The 13,713-nt window shown below is 46.5% G+C and overlaps 1 pseudogene across 1 annotated transcript in view; it reads left to right on the forward strand.

Annotated features, from left to right (window-relative positions):
• The first annotated feature begins 368 nt into the window (after window positions 1-368).
• Window positions 369-13,713, forward strand: part of LOC144828359 (uncharacterized) — an 80,046-nt pseudogene continuing 66,701 nt past the window's right edge. Inside the window, exons 1-2 of the transcript XR_013610433.1 lie at window positions 369-793; window positions 13,172-13,330. The product of XR_013610433.1 is annotated as an uncharacterized LOC144828359 (transcript). The remainder of the gene's footprint in view (window positions 794-13,171; window positions 13,331-13,713) is intronic.

Here is a 13,713-nt window from a genome sequence, read left to right on the forward strand (position 1 = left end):
GATGTGTGAGCATTGTAGATAGTTTACGTGCAGCGTCGCAGCTGTCGGACCCGTGCGTGCCCGGGCTGCTCCCACCGCTCCTGCCCTTCCTCTCAAACTGGCTGTGAGAGGGCCTGGCAGGCACTGGTGCTGCCGCTGCCGCATGCGGCCTCACTCCTCATACACTTCCGGGCTGCAGCAGGCAGAGCCCATGCGGCACGCGCCCTCTGCCAAACTGAACACTCGCCCCTGCTTCCGCCTCTTGGAGCCGGACCCGGAAGCAGTACGGAGCTGGGCTCTGCCTGCTACCCGGAAGTGTATGTGCAGTGAGGCTGCGCGCGGCAGCAGCACCAGTGGCAGTGCCAGTTTGGGAGGAAGGGCACGGGCGGGGCCGATCCTCTGAGTGTCGGAGGAAGGACGGACAAGAGAGGGGGGACGGAGCGGCGCCAATCCTCTGAGTCTCGACCGGAGCGGCGGGAGCAGCCTGGGCGCGCACGGAGCGGTGCCAATCCCACGGTGAGTCATTCTGTGCCGGGGATGGCCTCGTATCACATCTAACTGGAAGGCCGGCGGCTGCCCCGAGCAGCGGAGCTCCTCAGAGCCGACATTACATTATCCCGGATTTACTGCAATGACAAATGGGCCGCTGCCCCCTCTTTGCACTTCCTGCCCCCTTTCACAGGATCAGCCGATCTGGTTCTTGCGCTCACCATTTCCCCAGACAACTTTCGGGCAGTAGCAGGATTCAGTTGCACAAAGCGTCATAAGGAAAGTAAACAAACACATCGAATACACAACAACGCAAGACTCGCAGGTGAGACGAGCTGCACTAAGAGCAATCAAATCCATAATTACCAAAGCTGTGCCATGCCCCCTACCTTAGTTGAGAGTGGTGTGTGTCTCCTTTTACTCCTTTGTCTTTTACCGTGAAATGAAAACCACTGCCAGTATTGAAAGCGAAGGTTGCCTGGCAGAAAATCCTAGACAGAGAAAGAGAGAGCCAGGGAGTCTGGTATCTAAGAACAGGGGCAAAGATTCATTGGGGTGTTGCACCTCCTTAATAAATATATTTTCTGATAAATTGTTGGGTACAGGTGCTTTCAGTTATGCATGGCAAGGTGTCTATCGGATTTCACCAGGAATTTTACATGCACACCCTTTCTCTGTTTTGAAAGTCGTCAAAAATGTTGGGTATTATGCAAAATATTTAGTTTTCTCTCTCTTAATACACCTACCAACCTGCATTCATTTCCCTTTCTTTCCACTAGCCTTTAAGCCCCTCTCTTGCACCCTGCTTATCATATAATGTATTTAACATTTTATGCCAGCGTGATTGTTGGACAAAATGAATCTCACTCATCAAGCCCCTCAAATCTTACTGACCAGGCTACGTCTCTGTCGAAGAACAATATTTGATTTACATAAAGGGGTGAGGGCAGGAGGGTAACATGAGGTAGAACACCCTGCTATTGCACTGTCATGGGAGCAAACGACAAAGTGCTTTGTCTCTCACCCTCTTATGTGTATTGTTTCAGCTTAGATAAGTTCTGAGCCGTGATGTGGCTTGGGCTTGCCTGACTGGTGGGCCTTTGGAAGCATGAGAGTGGCATGGGGTGCAAACTCCTGCTCAAAACGTTGATTTCCTGTGGCCTAGCAGGAGTAGGTGGATTCTGGGTCTTTGGGCTGAAAGCAGTGTTGGTTTTTCACAGTGCCCGTCAGTGTGTCAAAAAATGTGTTCAGAATACATGTTCATCCTATTCTTGATCCTAGCAGAATACACAGAGCAGTGGTCCTGTGTTCCAGTTGTGATTCTGTACAGATGTGTGTGCAGGAGGAACATTGTTGTCATAATATTAATATTGCGAACGTAATAGAAAATACAGTGCTCACAGGTGAATGAGAATTTAGTTTGTATGTTTAAGCCACACCCTTAATTGCATTGTCCACACCCTATTTTGTTCATCCCACTTAATGCCCTCCCCGTGACAACCCCTACCTAGACAGCCAAAACACATCTCTGTAGTTGTCACTGCCGTCTCTGTTTTGCAGTCTAGTGAGCCCCAGAGATACAGGGGTACGTAATGCCTTCTACAGTCACGGACATAGGGTGGTTGTATGTCTTGGGGCAGAACTGGATGCATGCGTGTGGCGACACATTGGTAGAAATTTGAGTACTGCACATTTTATGTTGATGTTATGCAGATCTGTAGAGTGCACTATCACCCGGGAGGATATCCTGGTGCTGCTGAACTGGTGTGATTATATCCAAACCTAGGGCCTAATGGGACTACTTGAAAAGCCATGTCTTCAGCTTCTTGCAGAATTTAAGGTAAGGAGATGTTAATCTCCTGGCCCTTATTATAGATGGCAAGTGCCTCTATATTAGGTTCTAGATCAAGTTATCTGACATCTGATGGTTGAGCACTAGCATTTCCTCTTCGTTCTTTGACCTCGTGCTATAAAAGCCGGACTCTCTCAGTAAACTCTGAGCCTGCCGTAAGTTTGTATGATCGCCTCTCCAATTAATCCCTTATTGCTTTCTCTGTGAACAGCTGTTCCCTTCCTCTTGCTCTGGGGATTTTGTGTTTAAAAAAAAAAATGTTTTGGGAAGTGCTGGTTTGTTTCACTCTGGTGCTAGACTCCTTTTTGTGGTGGTGGCTATGTCAATTCCACACCTATTCTTTGTTGATTCACATCTTGCTGTTTCGCGAAAAAGTACGTTTTTTCACCCTTAATTTCTCAATGGTGCATAAGAAGAAATCCCATATATTTCATACCTGCCTCTCTTAAGTGCCTCTTCATATACATAAACGAGCCCCCGTGCTGTTCCAGTACTTCCATATAACCGGGAAAGAGCCTCATTTTGCAATTTTCACCTATGAAATGTCCCGACCTCCTAGCACGTTGCAGCTGAATATTTGTCACAGTAGTTGAATATGCGCAGCTACATCAGTCGTGGGGAAGATCCCAGAGGGTGCTTTAACGCTGGAACGCTATTTGCTATTCCCAATACCTATGGGCCAGAGAGACCTGGTGCCACTGTCTTGTTTCAGCTATTCTTTCAAATGCTTGACAATATTTATTTCTTTTATGTTCTTTGGTAGACCAGTAACCCTTATGTTATGATGGGGACAGCCTCCCATGTCTTCTGCTCTGTATCCCAGATATATTTCCATTCTCTGTCAGTACAATTACTTGTTTTTGCAGGTAGGTTTTTAAAGTCAATAGTTTCTCCTGATTCCCCTTGACCCTATCTGCCAGTATGTTGGTTTTCACTAAGCAGTGACATGTTGTCAGGTACTAATACAATGCCTCCCCCTGGCTAGGGAGAAGCGACTCAAAGCACAACGTGGGGAGACACTGTGCTGTGTGACGCGTGTGTGTTGTGTGACGCGTCTGCTCGTTTTTTCACAGTGGGAACTCTTCGGAGCCCGCGTTTCGTTAACTTTCACAGTGATCCCCTGAAGAAGGGCAGAGCCCGAAGTGCATCGGGAATGGGAATTAATATAGCTGTGTACTTTACTCTGCACCTAAGCATGAAGCACCCAATGCTTATGAAATAACGCATTTTGAAATGTGGACACGCTTAATTAAAACGTGAAACCTTGAATCTCACCATTTGGAGTATATTTGTTTATGGAATAAGACCGGTGTGTCTCCCCACGTTGTGCTTTGAGTCGCTTCTCCCTAGCCAGGGGGAGGCATTGTATTAGTTCTTATTGAATTGTCGCTGTCAGGCCAGGCAACGACTTTCTCAGAGCACACCACAGATCATCACCTGTACGCCCCAGCCAGATTTACCCTGCAGCTGTGCGAGTTCCACAATCCACATGTTGTCAGGTACCCCACAAGACTCACCTGGGCTTGTGGAGTAATTCTGCAGAGACGACAGAGACCTCCGCCCCTGATCCCAACCAACCCCCGCGGGGAGTAACACCCGACAAGGATGGGATGGATCCAGGGATGGGGGCCAAACGAACAGGAGGAGTGGCCTTTGGTGGTAGGGACGTTGGGCAGGGTCTTGGCGCAACTGAGGGAACAAGAAAGACCCGATTAGGACTCAACACTAGGCTTGCGCCGAATACACCCCATAAAACACATGCAGACAGGAGCCCCTGTCCCTGGCACTCACCACTGGCTGTTGCTCGGGTGGGCTCAATGAAGATGGAAAAGCCGAAGTGTCCCGGAGCCTGGAGGCCTTGGCAAATGAAAACGAAATGGGGCGCTACTTCGCCGGAACCACCAAAGAACCAAAGGAAACAAGGAGGCGCTTCTGCGCCTGGGGTGGCAAACTGGAACTCCAGGGTAAGCGCTATAGCGCGGCCCGATGTAGAGAACTTCCACGCTGTAAGCGTGATGGCAAGTAGCAGTAGCGCTCCTGCGCGGCTGCCAAAACTAAATACGAACAAAGTACTGCAATGACAAGCGCTCCTGCGCGATTGCCTAACCTAATGCAAAATCAAAAGTGCAGAAATGTCAAAGCGCACCTGCGCTTCTGAATGTAAATGGCGGTAGCGCACCTGCGCCACGGCCAAGCATCCGAAGAAATGTAGAAAGGAACAATGGCACAATCCCGAGTACAGCAATGTCAAGCGCTCCTGCGCCGCTGTATCGTGATTATCAAAACACGGCAAGAAGTCACGTAACGCATGAGGCCCAGGAAGCGTTACCGTGACACGAAGTATTGCCGTCCATCCTGATGAGATGAAATGCCGAAGACTGGACCTCAGACGGCAGCTGGGCTCCGCATGTGCAGATGAATCAGAAGCACCGCTCCGGTGGGTTTCACGCATTTTAAGCGTGTTCCCCCGGAAGTGCTTGGTGAGGCAACGAGGTGGAGGACTAGACCGGGACACCACTTCCGGCCGGAAGTGAGTACCCGATGCCTGCATGTGTTCCGTGGGCGGCGCTCTGAACAGCAGAAAGCCGCCACCCGACACATGTCTACCACTGCAGAGTTAATTTGTTCCTTGGGTACTTTTGGTTTAGTTTGGGTGTTATCTCCTCTGTCCTATAGAGTTTGTGCTTGAACGGCTTGCCTCCTAGGGTCTCATTGGATGGTGCATTCGTTGGTACTGGGTTGTTATTAATCATCTGTACTTAATGTTGTGCCTCTTTTCCAGGTCCATGTCCTGGTGTGTTTGGGCTTGCTCAAGGGCACTTGTTAACCATACTCTGAATCTCACTCTATCTTTCCTTCGCTGTCTGGTATTTCCCTACTCTCTACCCAGCCAGGCAATGTACTTCCACCCTGATAATCTCTTCATTTTTACAGGGCTCTGTTTACTGGTCCACTGGACCAACTGCTGCGAGTTATGACGTGCTGAGTTGTTATTGCATTGCCAGCTATTACGCAATGTGGAGCTGCACTTCTTGGTACATGGTCCATTCTCAACAAGCTGGCATGGCATGGCCTCGTCGCATTCACTCACTGTTGTTTTTTGCAGCCCCAAAGTTTGCCTCTGCAGTCACCACTGACCCGTAGGAAGGTAAAAAACCAATGTGTTATAGTTGATGAGAAACTAACCGTTAAAGATCAAGTTTATCCGGTCAATTTTTCTTCTTTCTATACTCTTAAGACAATAAAGAAAATTGCTCACTACATTCCCTTTGACTTACCGAAGACAGTTGTCATTGCCCTAGACCTATCTAGACAACATTACTGCAGAGGCCTTTATCAAAAGTTGTTAAAGAGATCCTTGAACAAACTTCTAACATGCAAAATACTGCAGCGCGGATGCTTCTGAACATACCTAGATTGCAATCCGCATCCCAGGCTATAGGTAGGTTACATTGGCTCCCCATTCAGCAGTGAATTAACTTCAAGACCCATTGCATTGCATTTAAAATTCTCCATGGACTTGGCCATGACTATTTGAAAGAAAGCTTCAAATAGTATTTTCCTAGTAGAACGGTACGGTCTAGTTCATTCAGAAACTTGATTGTTCCCTCCTTGAAAAGTTCCTCTTTGGGAGGCAGGAGCTTTGTTATCTGCACTGCCTTAAAATGAAAGTCTTCCCTTTAAATCTGAAATCTGCTGCTGCTTTATTACCCATCAGGAAATCCTTACAAACCTGGCTATTTAGAAATTAATAGGGGCTCTCTGACCGTAGTTACTTACAGTGACAAGACACCTTACATTCACTTTCTCTACAAGTTCTCTCATCATCATCGTGAAATAATGTTCCTTATGGATATTTCACTGACTTACTCAGGCCAGAGTGCGATTGTGTTCTCTGCTGTGACCGAACTGTGATTGTTTTTTTCCCTTATCCCCTTGGTGTCATTTGCCACCAGACATCTCGCGCCAATGGCTGTATCTTTTGGTTTTTTGATAAAGTGGGGGCAGGAGAGGCCAGAACAAGGGGAGCAAAGAAAGGGAGCTCTAGGCTACAACCCACTTCAAAATGTCTTCTGGGCTTCTCCTTCAGCCTCTTGCTGAGGCGCCTCATCTCTTGGGGCCTTTCCCATACGCAAGTACCATCAGCTGATAATAGTTCATCAATTCTATCTCCCAAATTCTCAAGTAGCGGACCGAGCAGCACCTGCTGGGTCCACGGAGTCTGCACTTGTCTCAAAGAAATCCCAGGCCAGTTTTTTCCAATGTCTACTCTAGTTTCGGCTGGGAGTGTGAAAGGGTCTTGCGTGCTGTCACCTGTGTCCCACAATCTTTATTTACAAACTGTCTCAAGCTCTGTAAATTAGTCTTTTCCAGCCCATTAGCCACAAACTGAGCACTCAAGTGGATGCCCTGCACTCCAGCAGATACCCTTCTACCCCTGCATTCAGGTTTAGGGGCAGTATGTTGTGTCATATCACTTAGGGGTGACTTGTGGAAAGATGTCAAGGAAAATGTGTCTTACTCCATTTGACTTAAGCCAACCACCCCACAAATCCTGGCCACTTTATTGATGAAGTCCCTGTTCATCAGCATTCTCTGCCTTGTAGCTCCTTTGCCGAAATTGAGCTGGCACTTGTCCTTTACCGGAGTATAGTCTAGGTACAAAGAGGTGGCACAGCAGTGTAACTGGTTCCAGAGATGTAGACTGTAGCTATACATGATGGTGTTGGCATTCTCTTGTCATGGGGAGAGAACACTGAGCCTAGGCGGTAAATTCCGTTCCGCTCGCGGAGTTTGCGGAATTTCGCGTGCCGCGGAGAACGCAAAATTGTCCAAAATTCTGCGTTCCGCTGCTTCTCAGAATTTTTTGCTTGTTGGTGTTCTCAAAATGCATGTTCGCGAGATGTTTCTCCCCGAGCACGCAAACAGCGATCGCGAACAGGCGAACTTTGCATAGCGCGACTACGCAAATTCCGCCCACCATTAGAGAACACTACACTGTGACGTTTTCTTGCCATACGTCTTAGAAATTGTCCTGATTGTCCAGGTGGTATGATGTGATTTATTCTTCAAGGAATCTGCCATCACCACCACAGACTGAGCAGTACAAATCCCAGATTCAAAGACTGAACTGTGCTTGTGTGCCAGTATTTGTTGTCTCTATACTTTAAGATGGCACACTTGTAGAAAGGCTTCCACCAAATGTAAGCATCTGCCCCGATGTGCCACTGCTGACTCTGGGCCCAAGGAGACGCTGTGATAACCACATAGAAGCTCTCATTCTTTGCTTTGTTGGGGTGTTAATAGACAGCACTTCCCAAAGCTTTTGTCATTACAATGTGGTGTTTCCTGACTAGATTCAGTTCCTGTGGTCACTAATATGTGTATGTAGGAGCTGTACTGTACAATATAGGAGCTGCACTTGCGCAAACTGGACCTGCAGTAGCATTAAGGTGAGGTCTGGGTGGGGAGGAGGCAGTGATTCTCAATGTTCTATAAGTGTGAGCTCAGAGCATCATGGGAGGAGTCTTATCTAGGTCTTGAGGACTGGAGGATTAGTCAAATATCTCAGTGTCAAATTTGGCAGCTGTCTTTGTTTTCAACCACAAACTCATTCTGTGGTAGGCTCTTGCTTTGATCTGCTCTGCTTTCTGAAGACATTTCTGCATTTTTTGCCAGAAAATCTTACGTCCAGGCACTTATCACATCGAGATTAGACTATATGAATGCTTTGTATCTGGGACTGCCTGACTGCCTGGTTAAATAGACTCCAGGGGGTCCAGATTACGGACAAAACACAATGAAATTTTGATTAGGGTCAGAGGCCAAAGTTTAAAGACTACACGGGATATCTAGCCCCTCAAGACAATAACCGATATACAATATATATCCCGTGGTCTAATTGTGAAGAGCACTAATTACAAAAAACAAACCAAGACTTCTTCCAAAAAATACAATAAATTTGTATGGGTTCCCATCTCCACCTGATTTTTTCTTTATTCTTTGATTGGAATTGAACTGTATCGAAAATGCAGATATTGTGCAAATGTACATATGAAATGTTCTGATTTATGTCTTATGTAATGTTGTTGTGATTAAGTATAGTCATTTTAAGTATGTTCTTTTTTTGAATAAGTGTATGTATATGGCATGTCTTTTCGTATGAACTATTTTCTAACTAAAAAACAAATGATTTAAAAAGGTATAAATAAACAATACCAAACAAATCTTCAATTCAAGTTGATTTGTTACTCCAAATAAGGAGGTGTCATAAATTTCATGTATGGGCAGCACTATTTTTTTTCAAAAAGCACAAGGCTATTGGCATGTATTGACATGGCAAGCTTCTGAAGAGACCAGCCCCGCTGCAACACGACCATTGACCGTCAAATCATTGAAAACAATGGGGGACACCCAATAAGTCAAAGGACCTGGGTAATAGTATATAAAAGAAGGTGGTCCTAGACAAAAGTTCCAAAAGTCAATTGATGTAAATCTTAGTTTTTTAACAGACAGATTGAATCTGATACCAAAAAGGAGATGTATTACTTGCATATGATGCTATAAATGCAATGTAACCAACACAACAAAGAAAAACATTTGTATCGCAATTTTATTTACACATTCATAAAATGAAGAGAGGATAGAAAAGGGGTGCTCAAGTGGTAAGGAAAGGAAACTCAAGACACAAAATGTACAATAAGTCTATACAACATAAAGGCAATTTGTATTGCACAAGCAAAGCCTATCCATACAATTCTATGTACATTATTTCACAAGGGAGGGGGAATAATGGTAAAGGCTTTTAAAATTATAAAGGGGGGGGCGTAATCGTCGACGTTTCGACCCTGGCGCAATACGGGAAATTCACGACGTCTGCTGCGGGTCTTCTTCAGTTGGATAGCGCGATTTCCACTCAGTGAGAGACGGGACGTGCCTTGAACTCCCTGCAAACTGACTCGGCTGGAGTGTTTTCCGTTTCTTAAAGAACTCCACGGAGGAATTATTAAATATCTAACGACCGGACACAAGTACAGGTCCTCTAAACAGTGCTCCCTCCTTGAACAAACAGCTTTGTGTCGATCGTGTCATCTGCCAAGGAACCTTTCATTGCGCTATCCAACTAAAACTTCTCTTCTGATTGAAACACAACGGACTCACCAGTCAGAGGTGGCCCACCCATTGGATCTGGCCTGACACACCTCAATAAAATACGTGTGGTGCTCCTCTTCCCCCCCGCCTCCCCCTCCCCTTTTTACGTCCTGAAGAAGACCCGCAGCAGAGGTCGTGAATTTCCCGTATTGCGCCAGGGTCGAAACGTCGACGATTACGCCCCCCTTTATAATTTTAAAAGCCTTTACCATTATTCCCCCTCCCTTGTGAAATAATGTACATAGAATTGTATGGATAGGCTTTGCTTGTGCAATACAAATTGCCTTTATGTTGTATAGACTTATTGTAAATTTTGTGTCTTGAGTTTCCTTTCCTTACCACTTGAGCACCCCTTTTCTAGCCTCTCTTCATTTTATGAATGTGTAAATAAAATTGCGATACAAATGTTTTTCTTTGTTGTGTTGGTTACATTGCATTTATAGCATCATATGCAAGTAATACATCTCCTTTTTGGTATCAGATTCAATCTGTCTGTTAAAAAACTAAGATTTACATCAATTGACTTTTGGAACTTTTGTCTAGGACCACCTTCTTTTATATACATTGACCGTCAAAGGCATTTTATAATGTTTCTTTGAGCCACTTTCACACCCTGGTGTATGGCGTTGAAACTCTGATTAAGTGGGCTGTTCCCGGAGTTTGCAGCTATGGCCCAGCGAGGCGCAGTGAGGTAGACTAGAGTAAGCAGTGCAGCAGCAGTGGCCAGGATTGTCACTGGACTGGACAGGCCTGGCCGAGAGGTCTCCCTCAGGAGGCGGGCAGCAAGCGGTAACTGCATGGCGGTGCTTGGCGGCCTGGACCTGTCTGCCAGTGAAGCTGAGAGGTCAGAGAGATCCAGGGGTGCAGTACAGCCTCCGAGTGTGTGTCTTTAATTATTACATTAATTCCTGCAGTCTGTGCGCGTTTGCAGCTGCCTGCGGTCAGGGTGCCAGTCAGAATGTAGTAATGGCCCGACAGTGACCCGTTGTGTGCAAGAGCAAGCCTGCTAGATTCAGCCATGAGCCATCAGCATCAAGGAAATGAGGGTGAAAAAAAAGCCATTGTTTTTCTTAATTTGATGAAGTGCGGGAAAGTCGACATTCAATTGATCTTACTTCGTTTTATTTTAGTTATTTTAGTTATGTTCTGCTTTGTTCCCAGATTGAAATGTTTTTTTTCCAGTGGCCCTCTCCCTGTGCTAATCAATCAATCAATCACATGTTTGTTAAGCACCACTACTCACCCATATGGGTATCAAGGCGCTGGGGAGATGGGGAGGTGCAGGTTCCAGTCCATCAAAGAGGGGGTCTGTCGAAGAGCCAAGTTTTGAGGTTTCTCGTGAAGATGGGGAGTGATGTTGTCTGTCTGAGATGGAGCGGTAGGGCGTTCCAAGCTCTGGCCGCGGGGAAGGAGATGGAGCGGCCTCCCGATATGGTCTGTCTGACACGGGGGACTATGGCGTAGTAGACCTGGGCTGATTGTAGGGTCCTTTGTTGTGCGTGGAATTTGAGTTTGCTGTTCAGGTATGCTGGTCTGGTGCTTGTTTGAGGATCTAGAAGGTGATTCTAGTCTTGACGGGGAGCCACTGGAGTGTGCGCAGGTGCTGGGAGATGTGGCAGTGTCTTGACCGGTTGAGTACCAGTCTTGCAGCACCGTTCTGGATGTTTTGTAGCTTGCGGGTGAGGTTTTTGTTTTGTTTTTGTTTTGTTTGTTCAGGTGTAGAGTGCATTGCTGTAGTCAAGTCTGCTGGTGACGAGAGCGCGAGTGACGGTCTTTCTGTGTTCGAGGGGGATTCATTTGAAGGTCTTCTGTAGGAGGCGGAGGATGTGGAAGCAGGAGGACGAGACGAAGTTGATCTGGTGGTCCATTTTGAGCTTGGAGTCCAGGATGATTCCAAGGTTGCGTGCATGGTCAGTCAGGGTGGGTGGGCTTCTGAGGGCGGGGGGCTACCAGGTGTTTTTCCAGGCGTTGGGGTATGGGCCCATGACGAGTATTTCTGTTTTGTCGATGTTGAGTTGTCAGCAGCTGATTCATGAACTTCTTTGCACACTTTTTTCAATTAGAGTAGTAAATCAAAAATAAGGAAAAATGATGTGTATGATAATAAACTGAAATTCAGACAATTGTGTTATTTGAAACAATAAGTCATGAAATCATTTGAAATGTATCTACTGTCCAAGGAAGAACATACATGTGGTTCGTAAAATATTATTGAGATTGTTAATCTATTTATTATTGTTCATATATTTATTTAAAAAAAACATTTTCTATGTGAAAAAGATATAAGAATATTCAAAAGAAAATAAACTATTTATATGTCATGTACAGTAGTACTTATATCTTGACTATATGTACATCAAGCTATTCTAGAGTTTACATGCCAACCTCAGTTTAAATACACTGTGCCCGGTGTTTCTGTTTCCCAATGAGGCAGCTGCTTTTCATCCATTTGGCAACATGTTCCATGCCTTTTTAGGTCTCGGTCCTAGCGTCACACTGCGTAAGCAGAGTGGGCGGAGCCCGAGATTTAATGTTTTCCTACAGTGGGGCTTGAACCCGCCCCTCTTCTCGATTGGCTGGTCTCGTAAACGGAGGCCAGCCATTGGAGGAGAGGGGCGTCACTCTGTTCAAACCCCGTCTTTTTGGGACTGAGGGGTGTGTTTTTTGTGTTCTCTCCCTGACGTCATAGATCCAACACATGCCCCCCACCACGCTGCCTGCACGCTCAAGTCGGCTCCGATAGGTTTACAACTCCCCAAAGACACTACCGTTGGTCTCCCTTATGAACCAATCAGAGGACTGACTGGTGCGTGCAGGCAGCGTTAGCAGACAACAGGCATATGGATACCGCGTCATCCCTCTCACGGTGCCTCCCCCTCCCTCAGTCGGAGGTTGCCGCTGGATACCGCGTCACCCCTCTCACGGTGCCTCCCACTCCCTCAGTCGGAGCCTGCCGCAGTCCGAGATCTCCCTGATCGGCGCCCCGCGGACCAGCGATGTCTTCGAACTGTAAAGAAATCCATTGGACACTTTCAATTAAGAGCTCACTCGGCTTTTATTCAGTTACGCGCGCTGAGGCACATGCGCTGGTAATGTTTACTTTCAATTGCTGGCTTCGCGCTTGGCTGCACGCGCTGAAGCTCTCTCTCCTGCACTTTGGTTCACAGCAGGCTTTATTTGTTCTTTAGTGTTCACTCGCACTCGCGTTTATTTCTTTATTTTAACTTGAGTCGGTACTGTCACACGTTTATTTTCTGTTAAGGTGCTCCTCCTCGCACATACTCGGCAAATATTGTTTATTTAATAATTAGCTTAGCTCCAGGGTTAATGTAGGCATTATTTACTTTCAAAATGCAACTCCCTTACAATGTATTTCACAGCAGGTATCAATACTTTTTAAAACAGTCTCGCACTTGGGTTCAGACGGCTTTTCTTATCTTAAATTATTTCATGCATTAGAGCTCACACGCTCTGTTTACTTTCAACCCGGTTTTCCTTTTACGCTTGGCTGCGCATATTAGAGCTCACGTGCTGCCAAGTGTTTACTTTTAATTATACTGGCTTCTCCTCATGCTTGTTCAATGCATTTGCTGTAGTGTTCGGCCTCTGGATTTGAAGGGGCCGTGGCAGCGCCTGCCTGCTGTGGAGATGAGCCTGAACCTGTTTGCAAGCAGTGAGTTTGCGTTTCTTCTTCTTAAGGTGCAGTAGCAGGGAAGAGGACCCGTGCTTCAGTGAAGCTGAGTCGGAGGCCACGACTCCACAGGAGCTGAGAGCAGCTGCAGGCGGGCAGGGCAAGTATACTGCTGTGTGTAAGAGGGAGTTAATGGCTAAGCTGGAGCCGCAAACTTGGATGCTCATGTTAGTACCTACACCTGAATCTCGCCCTACATTGTCCTCTTGTTCCATTTCCCGCACCCCCTGCTTCAACTGTAAGCACCCCATATCTCTTGAGCCACCCATACATATTTATTATACTGCGATAGCGCTTAGAAGACTGTCGCTAGAGATGCAGAAGGATAAAAGGACAGAGCATTTCAGAAAAGGAAATTCTGCTGAGAAGAAAACAGACTTTTGGCAGCCGGGCTAGCCAGGGAGCAGCAAATGACACAGAAGAAGAAGAGAGGAGAGGAGGGGAGGGGAGGGGAGGGGACTTAAAGCTTCCCAGCGCTGGATGAGGACGTTGAAGCGTCTAGGGGAGTAGCATGTCCCAGGAATGTCCCTGTCACATCCTAAGGTCTTGA

Source organism: Lissotriton helveticus, chromosome 4_1 (genome assembly GCF_964261635.1).
Source record: "Lissotriton helveticus chromosome 4_1, aLisHel1.1, whole genome shotgun sequence".
NCBI classification, from domain to species: domain Eukaryota; kingdom Metazoa; phylum Chordata; class Amphibia; order Caudata; family Salamandridae; genus Lissotriton; species Lissotriton helveticus.